At 48.6% G+C, this 16,196-nt stretch overlaps 1 non-coding gene across 1 annotated transcript; it reads right to left on the bottom strand.

The window, feature by feature from the left end:
* Positions 1–8,452: 8,452 nt before the first annotated feature.
* Positions 8,453–8,575, bottom strand: LOC128595250 (small nucleolar RNA SNORA11). Its single transcript, XR_008382891.1, has one exon. It is a non-coding gene; the product is annotated as a small nucleolar RNA SNORA11 (small nucleolar RNA).
* Between the last annotated feature and the right edge of the window lie 7,621 nt (positions 8,576–16,196).

The following is a 16,196-nucleotide window of genomic DNA, read 5'->3' as shown; positions in this document are numbered from 1 at the left end:
AAATAATGGTAAGTGGCTGGATTCATCTCTTGGTTCTCTATTCTGTTCCAGATATCTACTTCTCTGTTTTTGTGCCAGTACCATGCTGTTTTGATCACTATCAATTTATAGTATAGTCTCAGGACTGGTAGTGTGATTCCTCCTGCTGTGTTTTTATTGCTGAATAATGTTTTGGATGTTTGAGGATTTTTCTGATTCCATATAAAAAAAAGTATTATTTTTTCAAGATCTTTAAAATATGACAATGGAGCTTTAATAGGAATTGCATTAAAATTATATATTGCTTTGGGTAGTATAGACTGTTAACAATGTTGATTCTTCCCAGCCATAGCATGGTATGTTTTTCCATTTGTTAACATATTCAGCTATTTCTTTTCTTAAAGTTTCATAGTTATCTTTATAGAGATCTTTCACATCCTTTGTTAGGTATACTCCCAAATATTTCATCTTCTTTGGCACTACTATGAAAGGAATAGAGTCCTTGACTGTTTTTTCAGCTTGGTTATTGTTGGTATATATAAAGGCTACAGATTTATGGGTATTGATTTTGTAGCCTGAGACATTGCTGTATTCCTTGATCACTTCTAAAAGTTTTGTAGTAGAATCCCTAGTTTTCCAGATACATGATCATATCATCTGCGAAGAGTGAAAGTTTGATCTCTTCTGACCCTATGTGGAGACCCTCGATCGCCTTTTCTTCCCTAATTGCAATGGATTAAACTTCCATTACAATGTTAAATAGCAATGGAGACAATGGGCAACCTTGCCTGGTTCCTGATCTAAGTGGAAATGATTTCAATTTAACTCCATTCAATACAATATTGTCTGTGGGTTTGCTGTAGATGGCCTCTATCAGTTTAAGAAATGTCCCTTCTATACCAATTTTCTTAAGTGTTCTGATCATGAAGGGATGCTGGATATTATCAAAAGCTTTTTCTGCATCAATTGAGAGAATCATACGGTCTTTATTTTTTAGTTTGTTTATGTGCTGAATTACATTTATAGATTTACGTATGTTGAACCAGCCTTTAGAGCCTGGGATAAATCCCACTTGGTCATGGTGTATAATTTTTTTGATGTGTTTTCGGATTCTGTTTGTTAAGATCTTATTGAATATTTTTGTATGAATATTCATTAGTGATATTGGTCTCTAATTTTCTTTTCTTGTTGGGTCTTTCCCTGGTTTAGGGATCAAGGTGATGTTAGCTTCGTAGAATGTGTTGGGTAGTATTCCTTCTTTTTCTATATTTTGGAAGAGGTTTAGTAATATAGGTACTAGTTCTTCTTTAAAGGTTTGGTAGAATTCTGATGTAAAGCCATCTGGTCCTGGGCTTTGCTTTTAAGGGAGATTTCGTATAGTTGATGCTATTTCAGAACTTGATATAGGCCTGTTCAACATTTCCACTTTGTTCTGGCTAAGTCTTGGTAGGTGGCGTCCTTCCAAGCATTGGTCGATTTCCTTCAGATTTTCGTATTTCTGAGAGTAGAGTTTCTTGTAATATTCATTAAGGATTTTTTGAATTTCTGAGGGGTCTGTTGTTATTTCATCTTTGTCATTTCTGATTGATGAGATTAGAGATTTTACTCTTTTTTTCCTGCTTAGGTTGGCCAAAGGTTGATCTATTTTATTGATCTTTTCAAAAAACCAACTTTTTGATTTATTGATCTGTTGTATAATTGTTTTGTTTTGAATTTCATTTAATTCTGCTCTGATTTTAGTTATTTCTTTTCTTCTACTGGGTTTGGGGTTGGAATGTTCTTCCTTCTCCAGTTGCTTAAGATGTCCCATTAAGTTATTAATTTCCTCTCTTTCCATTTTCTTGAGGAAGGCTTGCAGTGCTATAAATTTCCCTCTTAGGACTGCCTTTGCAGTATCCCAGAGGTTCTGATAATTCATGTCTTCATTGTTGTTTTGTTCCAAAAATTTGGTGATTTCCTTCTTAATCTCGTCGTCTATAACCCATCTATCCTTCAGCATAAGGTTATTTAGCTTCCATGCTTTTGTATGGGTATGCAGATTCCTGTTGTTACTGAGTTCAACTTTTATTCCATGATGGTCTGAGAAGATGCAAGGAATAATTTCTATTTTTTTTTAATTTGTTGAGTTTGGATTTGTGGCCTAGTATGTGGTCAATTTTGAAATATGTTCCGAGGGCTGATGAGAAGAATGTGTATTCAGTTTTGTTGGGATGAAATGTTCTGTAGATGTCTGTTAAGTCCAGATGTTGAATGGTTAAGCTTAAATCTAAAATTTCTTTGCTTAGCTTGTTTTTGGAGGATCTATCCAGCACTGCTAGAGGGGTGTTAAAATCTCCAACTACTATGGAACTGGAGGAAATCAAGTTGCTCATGTCTGTTAGAGTTTCTCTTATAAATTGAGGTGCATTCGGTTGGATGCATAAATATTAATAATTGAATTAATAATTGAAGTATCCATCCTTATCCTTCTTTATTTTGGTTGGTTTAAAGCCTATTGCATCTGCGAATAAGATTACAATGCCTGCTTTTTTCTGCTTTCCATTCTCTTGGAGTACAGATGGACATCCCTTCACCTTGAGTCTATATTTGTCTTTTAATTTAAGATGCGATTCTTGTGTGCAGCAGATATCGGCTTGAATTTTTGTATCTAGCAGTCTGCGGCCAGGAGAGGAGCTCTGCACAGGGGCAGGAGGGTTCCAGAGGGCACACGGCTACCAGAGTCCCTGGCCAGATGAGCTGCCGGTGGGGAGTCAGGGAGGGTACAGGAGGGAGGAAGCGGGGTTGTGCGGCTCCCGCAGTTCCTGGTCAGGGTGTGTGGAGGCTCAGCAGGTGTAGCTCTTACCAGGGTCTGGGTGGGGGCAGATCGCTGATTGTGTGCAGCTCTTACCGAGGTCCCGGCGCCTACTGCTGGTTGTGCGCAGCTCTTACGGAGGTCTGGGCGCAGCTCTTACCGAGGTCCGGGCCTGATCGCTGATCATGGGCAGCTCTTACCGAGGTCCAGGCCCTATCAACGATCGTGCGCAGCTCTTACCGAGGTCCTGGCGCCTATCGCTGATCATGGGCAACTCTTACCAAGGTCCGGGCCTGATCACTGATCATGGGTAACTCTTACCAAGGTCCGGGCCTGATCGCTGATCGTGGGCAGCTCTTACGGAGGTCTGGTGCTGATCGCTGATCGTGCGCAGCTCTTACCGAGGTCCGGGCCTGATCGTTGATGGTGGGCAGCTCTTACAGAGGTCCGGTCCTGATCGCCGATCGTGGGCAGCTCTTACCGAGGTCCGGCACTGATCGCTGATCGTGCGCAGCTCTTACCGAGGTCCGGCGCTGATCGCTGATCGTGCGCAGCTCTTACGGAGGTCCAGTCCTGATCGCCGATCGTGGGCAGCTCTTACCGAGGTCCAGGCCCTATCGACGATCGTGGGCAGCTCTTACCAAGGTCCGGGCCTGATCGCTGATCGTGGGCATCTCTTACCGAGGTCCGGGCCTGATTGCTGATCATGTGCAGCTCTTAACGGAGGTCTGGCACTGATCACTGATTGTGCGCAGCTCTTACCGAGGTCCGGGCCTGATCGTTGATGGTGGGCAGCTCTTACAGAGGTCTGGTCCTGATCGCCGATCGTGGGCAGCTCTTACCGAGGTCCAGGCCCTATGGACGATCGTGGGCAGCTCTTACCAAGGTCCGGGCCTGATCGCTGATCGTGGGCATCTCTTACCGAGGTCCGGGCCTGATTGCTGATCATGCGCAGCTCTTACGGAGGTCTGGCACTGATCACTGATTGTGCGCAGCTCTTACAGAGGTCCGGGGGCAGATCCTGCGTGGGCACCACTGTGAATGGCCGCTTACCGCACTGTTCCATTTTTAGGTATTGTTAATCAGCAATAGGAAACTAAGATATTTCCCCTTCGCACCAAGTCTCTGAGGGGGAACCATGGTGGGAACAGGTGGGTACACAGCTCACAGTGGATAGCCTGGAGGCAGAGAGCTTAGGGCTCTCAGGTTGACAAGAGCTGCAGGGAAACCTGCTGACCTTTGCCCTGAAGGAGACAGTGTCTTTGGTGTACTGAACAGCAAGCAAGCCTGTTCTCTGCCCGGGAGGGAGACAGTATCTCCATCCTCCAGGCTGTTCGCTCTCCAAACAGTGCTGACCAGACAGTGAGACAGAAGCCATCAGGGCCTCTGCTCATAACACATACAGGGACACAGAGGTCCTGGGAGAGCAGCCCCCCAGACCTGGAATGATCAAAGAGTTTACTGTCTAAGTCATCTGGGAAGTTTTAAAAAGAGAAAACTTTAAAGAAATTGCAAAAGAATTAAGGTGATTTAAAACATGCCAGGATTCCTCTTGTAGAGGTGTACAACCAGCTCAGGTTAAATTCAATGAATTTTTTTTCCTTCTGAGAACTGCTGAGAAATTTCCAAAACATACACTGTGTATGTGAGCATTTTATCACCCTCAGAAATACCATTCATTAGTGGCAGAACAACAATTCATCTTGCCACCCAGCAAGTGTATGGTAGGAAGACCAGCTTCGCGCCAGGCCAGGCCTGTGGGCAGCTGCGGAGAGGACACTTCGGGCAGCCTGTGGTCAGAGGCAGTCTCTGCTGGTTCTTGTGACAGACTTGGCATGTACAGAAAAAAATTCCTTTTTTAAAATAGAATTGTGCTTTTGACTGAATTTTGCTGAATACATGCAATTGTGGTGAACAGCAAGGCTTGGGAGTTAATTTACAAATGTGTAGCTAGTGAGGGAACCCCAGAGAAACACGCCTGGCTCTGCAGGTGTGTGTTTACATGCCAGCACCTTGGAGACGGCTCTAGATCATAAAACCCAAAGACACGTGGGAGAGATGTATTTGTGTTCCCAGGATCCTTTCCATCTGGTCTCTGTGGAGCAAAGGTTTCCTTCCCCCTATTTTGCTTTTTCTCTTATACGTAAGCACAACCATTCCTCACCTAGAATGTGGATTTTGCATGTGTAGATTTTGACCCGGTTTGCAACGTTCCTTCATGGGTAGGAATTGGGATGTGAGGGACTGTGTGGTTATGTTTTGCTTTTAAAATGAATCATGAAAATCTGATTGACCCTGGTGTGTACTCATGATCAAATTAACGAAGATAAGCATTGAAAGTTCAATATGGCGCATGTTAGGCCACATTCCAAACCCACCTTCTCAGATAGCAGAGTTGCATCAAGGGACGTTTACACATGTGAGTCTGTCCCTGGGGTGCCCTTGGAGCCTGTGAGCTGCCCAGGTGAGTTGGGAGCCCCAGCCTCTGCGTTCAGGTGAGGTGCGTGAGGATGAATTGCACTACCGCAGTGGTGAGTTGAGAGGCAGCCATGACAGCAATAGTGTCTTAAGTCAGGTTCCACAGGAGCAGAGGCTGAGATGAGGACTCTTGAAGTGATTGTAGAAGCAACCATCAGAAGAAGGGGCGTGACGGAAGCAGTGAGGGCAGGGAAGCTGGCCGGGCACTGTCTCCAGGAGGAGCCCTGGGCGCTGTGGTGGGAGCGTAATTCAGCACAATCATGATGGAAAACAGTGTGCGGCTCCTCACAAAACTGAGAATAGAACCACCATGTGACCCGGCAACCCCGCTGCTGTGTGTATCCAAACGGGGGGATTCAGTTACTGAAAAGACACCTGCACATGTCCACTGCAGCGCTGTTCACAGTAGCCACGATTTGGAATCAACCTGTGTAAAGAAATCATGGTACACACACAGGGGAGTCTCACAGCCACAAAGAGGAGCCATTTGCATCAGCAAGGACAGAACCGGAGAACATCACGTGAAGTGAATGAGCCACATACAGAAGGGCACATCTCACCCGTTCTCACTCCTGTGTGGGGGCTTAATGGTAAAACAGACACGGAGACAGACAGTAGAGTGATGGTTACCAGAAGCTGGGAAGGGAGCGGGGCGGGGATAAAGTGGGGTGGTTAATGGGTGAAAAAACAGACAGAATGAACAGTAACACAACCAAGTGACTATAATCAAAAAAGAGAGTATACTTTAGACCAGGGGTCCTCTAACTTTTTAAATAGGGGACCAGTTCACTGTCCCACAGACGGTTGGAGGGCTGGACTATAGTTTAAAAAAAAAAAAAGCTATGAACAAATTCCTATGCACATTGCACATATCTTATTTTGAAGTAAAAAACAAAACAAAACAGGAACAAATACAGTGTTTAAAATGAAGAACAACTAAAGTTAAATCAACAAACTTACCAGTATTTCAATGGGAACTATGGGCCTGCTTTTGGCTAATGAGATGGTCAATGTCCGGTTCCATATTTGTCACTGCTAGTCGTAACAAGTGATGCAAGTGTGCATCAGTTAGTACCGAGACTGAAAGGAGGAGTCGAGAGACAGAGAGGAGGGGAGTCGGAGAGTGCGGCGCACATTCCACACATGCGCACTCTAGCAGGACAGGCAGCGGTGGCAAAAACACCCAGAGGGCCGGATCAGTGTCCTTGGTGAGCTGCAGTTTGAGGACCCCTGCTTTAGGCTAACAGAACTGGAGTGCTCCTGGTTGCCCCGATTACCCTGATTTGACCGATGCACACTGTAGGCCTCTGTCAAAACATCACACGCACCCTATAAAGATATTACATTTTTAAAAAATTAAAAAATAGTTTTAAAAGAGAATGCATCAGTGTGAGGAGGGCTGGACTCATGCTGGTCTCCCCCGAACCTAGGAGGGAGGTCACTTGGCTTGCTGCTATGCTGGGCAGGGGAGGTGGCACAGGTCACACAGAGCCTGAAGTCACGACTGGGGCACAAATACTCCATGAACTCAGTCCCTCTTGGAGGCAGGGGCAGGACCTTTGTACCTTCAAGCCAGTGAGAGTAAGGTGGTTTCTGCTTTGACCAAGGGAGATTCTTAAGAGGAGGGGGCACCAGCCACGGCCTCCCAGCTGGGCGTGGGTGCGGCTGGCAGAGGACTCTGTGACAGAAGATGATGATGGTGCACTTATTAGGTGCTGAGTGGCCCCTCTGCTGAGTTACTTTTGTGACCCTGCTATAAGAACTCTCAACACAGAGGCCCAAGTGATTCTTTTAAACGTAACTCGCCAGGTTTCTCCCTTCTTCAGATTTCTGCACTGGCTTCTCGTGTCACTCAGTGAAGGAGTCAGGGCCTCGGGGCTCTGTGTGACCTGTGCCACCCCCCACCCAGCACAGCCGAGGCAGCCCCTCCCAGCGAGCCAGGTGACCTCCCTTTTCTGAATGGACATTACGACCCCCCCAGGGCACCGCCACACGCACTGGATCAGCTCACCATTCTGGCTTTAAGCTTCCTCTCTACTGTGGCCCCCTGGGCACTTCTCTGTCCTTTCAGCTTGTCCTGCAGTTCACCCACTCTAACATGCATGTGTGCAAGTCTCTCACTGAGCTTTTTAATGCGTCTGTAATGGTGCTCAGCATCTTTGCTTGTTTTCCTTTGTGTAGTGTCTTTTCCAGTCTTCGCCCACTGCTCTGTCAGGGAGTCTGCTTTATCGCTGAATTGCGGGTGTAAGTCCTTTATCAGATTCCTCCCTGCAGGTCCTTTCTCTGTCTGTGGCTCATCTTTTTATTTGGAGAGCAGAGGGTCCTTGTTCATATGAAGTCCACTCCAACTCCCTTCTTAATAGGTCAGGCTCCTAGTGTCACCGCGAGGGCTGAACCAAAGTCAGAAAGGACTCATCCTGTCTAGAAGTGTTATACTTTCAGGTTCTCCGTGAGGTTTATGCTGAATTTGGAAGGGTTTTTGGTGTATGGTGGACATCTAATCATTCAGCACTATTTGTTGAACAGATCCCTTCTCCACCAAATTGCCTTTGCGTCTTTACTGGAACTCAGTTTGTCACAGAGGTGTTGCCTTTTTCTGGACACGTTCTCTCCTGGTCCGTTGTTCTCCCGGCCTGTTCTACACCAATCCCATACCTCTTCTTGAATAGCTTTATACGTCTTGAAATCTGAGGGGGTGAGTCCTCTAACTTTGTCCTTTATTTATAGTTGTTTTGGGTATTTGGCGTCCTTTGCATTTCTATGTGAATTTTAAAATCAATTTTTAAATTTCCTTTCTGACAGCCAGTTCTCCCCAAATCCCACCCATTTCCTAAGAGTCCCCCCCCCCAAGCAGTTTCCAGCTCCCGGGGCCTGTTCTCACCCCAGGTGGCTCTCCTCGTAGTTACCCGCATCTGGGTGCGTGCATATGCCGTGGAGTAAACCTGTGTCTGCTGAAATAAAGTTTTATACTTTGCAGGAGTGAGCCTGCGTTCAGAGACCCAGGGGAGACCTCAGTCTAACTCGTTCCTGCATGTCCCAGGAGTCCAGCAGTTAGAACTGTTCATCTCACTGCTCTGTATCTCCAAGATCTCACAGTCTTTATTTTCCTTTAATTTTCCAATATTTTATTAGGCAATTTTTCAAACATACAGGACAGTTGAAAGATTATGCAGTGATCACGCAAAGACCCACCACAAATGTTTCTCATTTTCTTCTTCACACGTAGGGAGGCCACAAGCTTTGTGCCCCTCATCACAGTGACCCCGATTCCTGTTGGGCGTGTCATAAACTGGGGAACCACCCTTCAGGCCTCCACTCTGCAGCCTTTATCATTTCTGTCAACACCTGTATTTCCCTGCCCTGGAACATACTTGTGATAATTCCATGCACATGTCTCAAACATCCACGTATTACCCACATCCTCTCTGATCACTAAATTCTTGGGGGCTGTCAGACCCTTAAGACATTAGCAATACCTTTAGTTGCCACCGTAGCAGTGCCTGGCTCACACCTGCTGTGTGTCCCCTGGCCCTCTTCACCCTATTCCAGCCCACTCGGGGCGACTGCTGTGTCCTTGTGCCCTGAAGCCTGTCACTCTCTGAGGACTTCTGTGGGCAGCGTTACCATGTCCTTTGTGAGAGGGGATTCTGCCCGGGGCCCTGGCAGCATGGGAACAGGTTTTGTCTGCTGTTTTAAGGAGCACAACTCTTCATACTTACCAGAAACAAAGGCTTTAGCACCTGGCACAGCAGCAGCGTAACTATATGAGCAGGAAACCAGCTTTCCCGTCACCCGCCTTGTGCCCAGGTGACCCTCGCCTGGGGTAATGGGCTCTCTTGTGAGCAGTTTAAGGCTCAGGACACTTGAGAATGGGTTTTTGTTTTTCTTCCTTAGTCTTGCCACATTTATTACACCTGGTGAGATTATATAATCTTGTTTATCTGCAGCACAGCAATTATCTTTACTAAAGTATGTTTAAAAGCTAGTAGACAGTTTGTCAGAAGATAGAAATGCTTTCGGATTTTCGTCCTAAAGTAGAATTTTGATTAAAGAAAATTCACATTAAAATTTAAAGTACGATGAAATGAAATTTAATAATGACTGTTAGTTGATCCCCCTAACCATGACCGCAGCCACGGTTGGCCATGACCCCCTCCTTCTCAGGGTGCCTGAAAGGCCTGTGTCCTGGTCCTCACCTGCAGCATCAACGCCCATCGCAGAACTGACTCCCCTGGAATATCCTGGGGAAACAGCCAGACGGACACACACGGGCTGTGAGCCTATGTATGCGTGTACAGAAGACAACAACTGCGTGAGCATAAAAACCCAGTGTGGCGGCCGGTGCAGCAGCTCACACCTGTGGTCCTGCACTTTGGGAGGCTGAGGCGGGAGGATCCCTTGAGCTCAGAAGACTAAGACCAGCCTGAGCAAGAACGAGATCCCATCTCTACTAAACATAAGAAAAACTAGCTGGGTGTTGTGGCAGGTACTGGGGAGGCAGAGGCAGGAAGGTCACCTGAGCCCAGGAGTTTGAGGTTGCAGTGAGCTGTGATGCCACAGCACTCTATCCATGGTGACGGAGTGAGACTCTGCCTCCAACAGACAAAACACCTGTTGTGAAAAATGAGTGTGGTAAGAGTGAGCTGGCCACGGGGGGTAGGGTGGGGAGCAGGGTGGCAGCAGAGATGGCCGTGAGAAGAGTCACAATTGGGTTAGAAGGAGGTGGAGCACGGTGGGCAGGTTACCTCTCCCCTCCCCCAAGATGTCCAGAAGAGGGTTTTTGCAGATGTGGTAAGTTAAAGGCCTTGATCTGGGGCGATGAAGGAGGCAGGTGCAGCACTAACCTGGGAGTTGTGTTTGGAGTGGAGGGAGCCAGCTGGGGAGGGTGAATACCCAGAGGGCGGGTTGCAGGTGTGAGGAGGGCGGGGTGGGGAGCCAGGAGCACAGGCTGGAAAGGGTGAGGAAGCGCCTCACCTGGAGCTGCAGCGAACCCACGGTCCTGCTGGTACCTCAGTTTAGCCCAGCAGGCATGGCGTGGTGCTGGCTGTCACCTCAGTATCCTTCCCCAGAGTCTTCCTCAGACCCCTCTCCTAAGCAGAGTCGCCCTGATCATCACTGTTTCCGCCCTTCATCTGCTCTTGGGGGGGGGGTTCTTATTTTAGGAGCAGTGCGGGGAGGTGGGGACCGTGGTGTGGGGACTGTGGTGTGGGGACAGTGGTGGGGGGCTCGGTGCCAGGTGTGCTCAGCCGAGACGAGCCCGGCCAGGCCCCGTCCTGCTCCCCCAGCCCTTAACGAACATGCACCTGCAGGTTCCTTCTGCTCTCATCTGCTTCTCTATAGAGTCTGTTTCCTTTTTACCTGAACTCACTGACGACTGATTTATTCTATAGTGAAACCTGTTGCCCCCTTTCCCCGATAGGTTTCCCCTCTGATTGATGCCGGGTCTCACCAAACTTAATCCTTAAAACCCTCAAAGTGGATATCAGCCGGGAAGATGTGTTTCTCCCATTGGTACTACTCAGGTGGTTGTTAGCGAAGCTTTCAGAAAACCTAGAAAGAGGAAAATGGAGCTTCTAGGGGGTAACAGGTTAATTAGGGCTAGGACCGAATTCCTTATCAGGCCGGACAGGCACTAAGAAAAACGTGGTTTCATTAAATACTCTTCTGTGGAAACTGAAAGGGGAGGCTGGTAATGGGTCCGAATCCTAAAACAGAGTTATCAGTAACATGGAAGGATTAGAAAACTCAAACTTCACTTTCCACCATTCACTGCAAAGGACTTCTTCAAAGTAGGATGACTATTGAATAGTCATATAGTTGCAAAATGTCTATTTTTCTCTGAGTAAAATTACGTTGATCAAATGCCTGCAGATCCAGGCCCTGATGAGAGCCCGGTGGGTGGGTGGGAAGGAGGAATATACTCAGTGTTTAGTAATGTCTTTGTTTTCTGTTGCCTTTAACTGAATACCTGAAACTGGGAGATTTACAAAGGAAAGAAAACTTTTTTCTTACAGTCATGGGGGCTGAGAAGTCCAAGGTCGAGGGCCCACATCTTAGCAGAGCTTTCCTGGTGGTGGGAACTCTGAAGCGTCTCTGGGAGGGGCAGGACACATGTGGTGAGGGCCGAGTGTCCTCTGATTGAAGCCACAGCCCTACCCCTGAGCTGTCAGTCCACAGTCATGAGGCCCAGCCCTCCTGGTAGGGTCACCTTGTCAAGACCCAGTTCTCAGCGTCACCACATTGGGAATTAAATTTCAGCACAAGTTGTGGTGAGGACACACATTCAAACCGTACCAAGTAACAGATTGGAATAGGATCCCAGTGCTAAATCCTAGACTTCTGGGGCTTGAGAGTAGATGTTGGTTACAGAAGGCTGGGCTCACGGGTAGTGGATCAAATCAGCAGTGGCTCTGACACCTGAAGGAGGTGTTGGTAGGAAGCCATCTGTCCCCAAAAAGCTCCTGAAAGGAAGTGCTGTGGGGATGTGGATAGGTTAGGAGTTGGCCGTGGAGACGAGCATGGTGGGCTTGTTAGTCAGGGGTATCCAAGAAGCAAAGCAAATAGGGTTGTAGTGTATGTAAATTACTCATGATGTCATGAAGGCAAGAAGTCCCTTTGATATGTGGTGTTTGCAAACTGAAGAACCAGGAAACCCAGGAGTAGTTCTCTCCACTCAACAGCCTGAAAACCAGGGGAGCTTAACTCTCACTTCAGGCCAAAGGCTGAGAACTTCGGGGCCCCTGGTGAAAGGCCTGGAGTCTTAAGGCCGGAGAAGTTGGAGGCTGATGTCTCAGTGCAGGAGAAGATGGGGTTCTAGTTCCGGCAGAGAGACAGCATGCATCTTTCCTCTGCCATATTGCTCTGTTTGGACGGCACCCCAAGGTGAGTAAGGACGATTCTTTAATCAGTCCACTGTTTCAAATGTCCAGGCATACTCAGAAACCCGTTATCTGGGTATCCCTTAACCCAGATTCTACGTGTCTGGTTGATATCTACAATTAACTCTCACAGGTATATCGCCCGTCAACTTGGGTACATATCTCCTTAAGTTGTGCTTAACCTCCAGATAAAGGCAACACAAGCTCGTAGCTCCTGCCTACAGCCCAAAAGGCACCAGCCCCTTCCCCAGAGAAGGAGGGAAAGCGCTCGACAATCTGTAACTTAGATTCTAAATTGCAGCCTGGGCCTGGTGGCTCACACCTGTAATCTCAATGCTCTGGAAGGGAAGGTGGGAGGATCACTTGAGGCCAGGAGTTTGGCACCACCTTGGGCAACATAGCACGACTATTATCTAGGCGTGGTGATGTCAGTTTGTGATCCCAGCTACTTGGGACGCTGAGGCAGGAGGATCACTAGAGCCCAGGAGTTCAAGGCTGCAGTGAACTGTGATTGCATCTCTGCACCTGGGGGACAGCGAGACCCTATCTGAAGAAAAAAAAATCCTAAGGTGTAAAGCCAAACGAGAAAGAGGAAAGAAAAGGTACTTGTTTAATGTATGCGCATAGACACACAAATGTATTCTTTACAAAATAGGGGAGAGCGCTCATGACACGGGTGGTTCCCGTCTCTGTGAGGGGCCGCTGCTGTTGGTGACTCCCTTCTGCCATCGCCGGCCCCAACTGCCCTGCACCCCGCACAGCTCTGCTGGCTGTGGTTCTTTGCCCAGCGGGGTCTGGCCATTCAGAGTCCTGCCTAGACTGAGCTTTGCAGTTGCCCACTGACCTCAGTCACAAAGCGCGGTAGCCCTAAGAGATGCCCTAAGGGAGCCCCTCATTCCAGAGCTTTCTTTTCTCCCCGTGGAGCAGAGGTCCAATGTCCCCTTGGTGGTCTGGCGGCACAGTGATCCAGCCAACACCCTAACTCCGGTCTTGGTCTGTCACCTCAAAGATGTGCATTGCCTAAATTGGTTGGTGGGTCTTAATGTCCAGTCTGATGAAATCAGTGCTGTCCCCTGGTGGAAACATCCCTCCCCCAGAAATAAGACCTCTAATGTGACAGAGTGTAAAGTCACAGTGACAGAAAGTGGAGGGTCCCTCAGGGTAAGGGTGAGTGGTGTCACTCCCATGTCCACAGGGCCCATAAGTCCCAAATATGGGACAAACAGCATCAACTACTGGGTGCTGATCCTGAGCACACACGGCCTTCTGGGGACCTTCTGTAAGGTCCCGTCACCTCACTGCTCTGTAACTGCGTCTTCAGAGGCACCTCTCATTCCGTCAGTCCAGCTGCTTCAGATGCTAGGGTCGGGAAACAAGTGGCTTCCACAGTCTCAGCCCATCACCACACTTTGGCCTGCAGTGAGCTTTCTGGTCTGTAAGTCCATGGATGGTAGTTTTGGCAGAAACAATGACTGCAGGGTAGGAATTCCATATCCAAAGTGTCAAAATACTGTTCCTTGGTGGAGTGGCCCCAAACTGCTACTGGGCGGCCCGAGGCGTGGTACCCTGGAGCTCAGCATTGGCCTCTGTTGCTGGCATGCTGGGCACTGGGCAGTGGCTGTAGCCAGGTCAGCCTTGGTGAGGGGACGTCCATCCTTGTTGCTGGCTGAGTTCATGTTGTTGTCCTCAGAACTAGATGCTCAGAGACTCAGAGATAAGCACTGCACTCAGAACGATGATTATGAGAGGGAGACCAAGGCGCGCTCAGGCCATTGGTAACTTCTCACATTTATTGAGTGTTTTTATACACAGCACTAGTCAAAAGAAAAAAGAAGGTATAGAAATAGAAAAGGAACATATAATGGAGAAATCATAAATACGGCTAAGAAATTCTTTGTTCAGCACACATGCTGCTGGACACACAGCTAGTTCTAAATCGAGAACCTTTGCTCAACACTTTGCTGAAAGCTTAACCACAACGGCTTCTAGCTGTCTTGTTCTTTATTGATTTGTTCCCTAAAACTTAAGAAAGAATAATTTGCTAAAAGGAGAATAGAGCAGAGCACTCTCTCCACAACCTCCACAGGTGCCCAGCCCCCAGCTGCAACCGTGCAAAGCCCTCAGTAACTTTCCTTTCTGTGAACATTTAACCGATTGTTCTTACTAGCCCAGGTATGTCCACAAAGAAAGGAGTTTTTCCATCTTAGGGCAACATTCCTCGGGGAGCACGTGAGGCCATGTCACTTGCTTTGGTTGGGGGGCCAGTACCTCTGCAAGTTCATGCACAACCTCCCGGCTGGCCACCAGGGCCACTTTGCTCATGAGCCATTGTGCGATGACAAAGGTAGCTGGGGAGAGAGGCTGGCTGGAGTCCACAGAACCACCAGAGCTCACTGCAGCCTTGAGCTCCTGGGCTCAAGCGATTCTCCTGCCTCAAGTAGATGGGACCACGGGTGTGTGGCAACACGCCCAGCTAATTTTTGTTTCTTAGAGTCTCACTTTATTGCCAAGGCTGGTTTTGAACTTCTGAGCTCAGGAGATCCTCCCACTTCAGTCTCCCAAGTGTTGGGATTACAGGTGTGAGCTAATGTCCCCAGCCCCAATCCCGCTCCACTGAGGTCAGTCTTGGTGAGCATTCACAGGGGAGGCAGGTATCTTCCCATTTTGTGCCCACTCAGAAGTATACCCACTTCCCCAAATTTCATCACCAGTCTCCAGCAATGCCCAGTAGCAGCCCAGGGCTCGTTCTCAGAGGGAAAGTAGGTGTCTGGCAATGGTGGCAGGGCTGGCCCCAAACTCCTGAAGGCCGAGCTACAGTTCATCTATAGGTCCTAACAGGTTCCAAACGTCACTCCTGTCTTCCACTGACACCTCAGGACTGCTGGGCCATGTGGCCTGAGTAGCAAAGCGGCCAGCACGTGGACAGGACCCGCTGCAGGGCTTCTCTGGGCCACTCAGAATGGCAGCTGTCTGGGTGACTTGGTGAATGAGCCAAGTGGGGACGTGCTGCCTGCAAATGCAGACAGGTCTGCTGGGTGCTGACCCCTCACTTCCCGGCTGTAGGTGGGGCCAGACCAGCGACTTGTCCACCTTAGTAGGAAGGGGTGTCTCAGCACATCCCCAGTGCTGGGCCCCTAAACTTCAGCTGGATTAGTTCCCATCCTCGGACTCGAGATGTCTGAACAACATGTCTGGGGGAGCTGCTCCTTGCCCCCAGGTCCAGTCAGCATAGTGTCATCAGGGTAAGGGCACAGTCACCCTGGTAAAGGGCCACCTGTCTCTTTGGGAAACTCTAGGAAAAAGATTGGCAGCTTAGATTCTCGGCAGTTGCTGGAGGCTTTCTTCAAAGGGTTCTGGGCCTGTAAACTGGCTCAAGCCTGGAAATGGGTTGAGGGGCCTTGATTCTGTGCTTATAATTCCAGCGATACTTTTGTTCATGTGACCTGGAAATTTCTGCTTACGCAGATTGAGTAAGAATTTAGAACCTGCCTCCGTATTGTCCTTCCAGGACACCGTGACTAGGTGGCCAGCAGGTCTGTGAGTCAGAGCGCTCTGCAGGTGGCTTTGCTGCCGTCCCTGTGGCAGCCGTGCCCACCTGCCTGGGTGGCTGAGTGCTGCCACCTGGCCCTGGTCCCATAGCGTTTGAGTTCCCCACCTGAGACACTGTAGTTCTGGCTGTAGGTCAGGTGTGGGCTGCAGATAAGAGCAGCCGGAGCTCCATGAACACACTGGGCCCCTTGGCTCAGTTTCTCACAGTATTGGACAGAGGCTCACCTCCTGGACCCTCTCTGCGGGGGTGAGTAGGTCTTAATCAGCCCTCTCATTCCTGTCTCCTGAAGCCTCTTACTGCCTCTGCTGTGTTACACCAAGGGAGACCTGGTTTGGCCAGCATGTTTTCCGCACCATCTTTTGATTGTGCCCCAGCCAGCCACTTACAGCCCTTTCTGAACCTGCACATGTGACAAGAACTCTCGGTGGTGGGCCCATGTCAACACATTGACCTGATTTGACGGTCCGTTCCTTTCCCCCTCATTCCACTGCTCGTCCCACACGTCCCCCAGACTTCTTGT

Source organism: Nycticebus coucang, chromosome 9, assembly GCF_027406575.1.
Source record: "Nycticebus coucang isolate mNycCou1 chromosome 9, mNycCou1.pri, whole genome shotgun sequence".
Classification (NCBI taxonomy): Eukaryota; Metazoa; Chordata; class Mammalia; order Primates; family Lorisidae; genus Nycticebus; species Nycticebus coucang.
The sequence above is the reverse complement of the archived record's forward strand: the minus strand, read 5'-3'. Positions and strand labels throughout refer to the sequence as shown.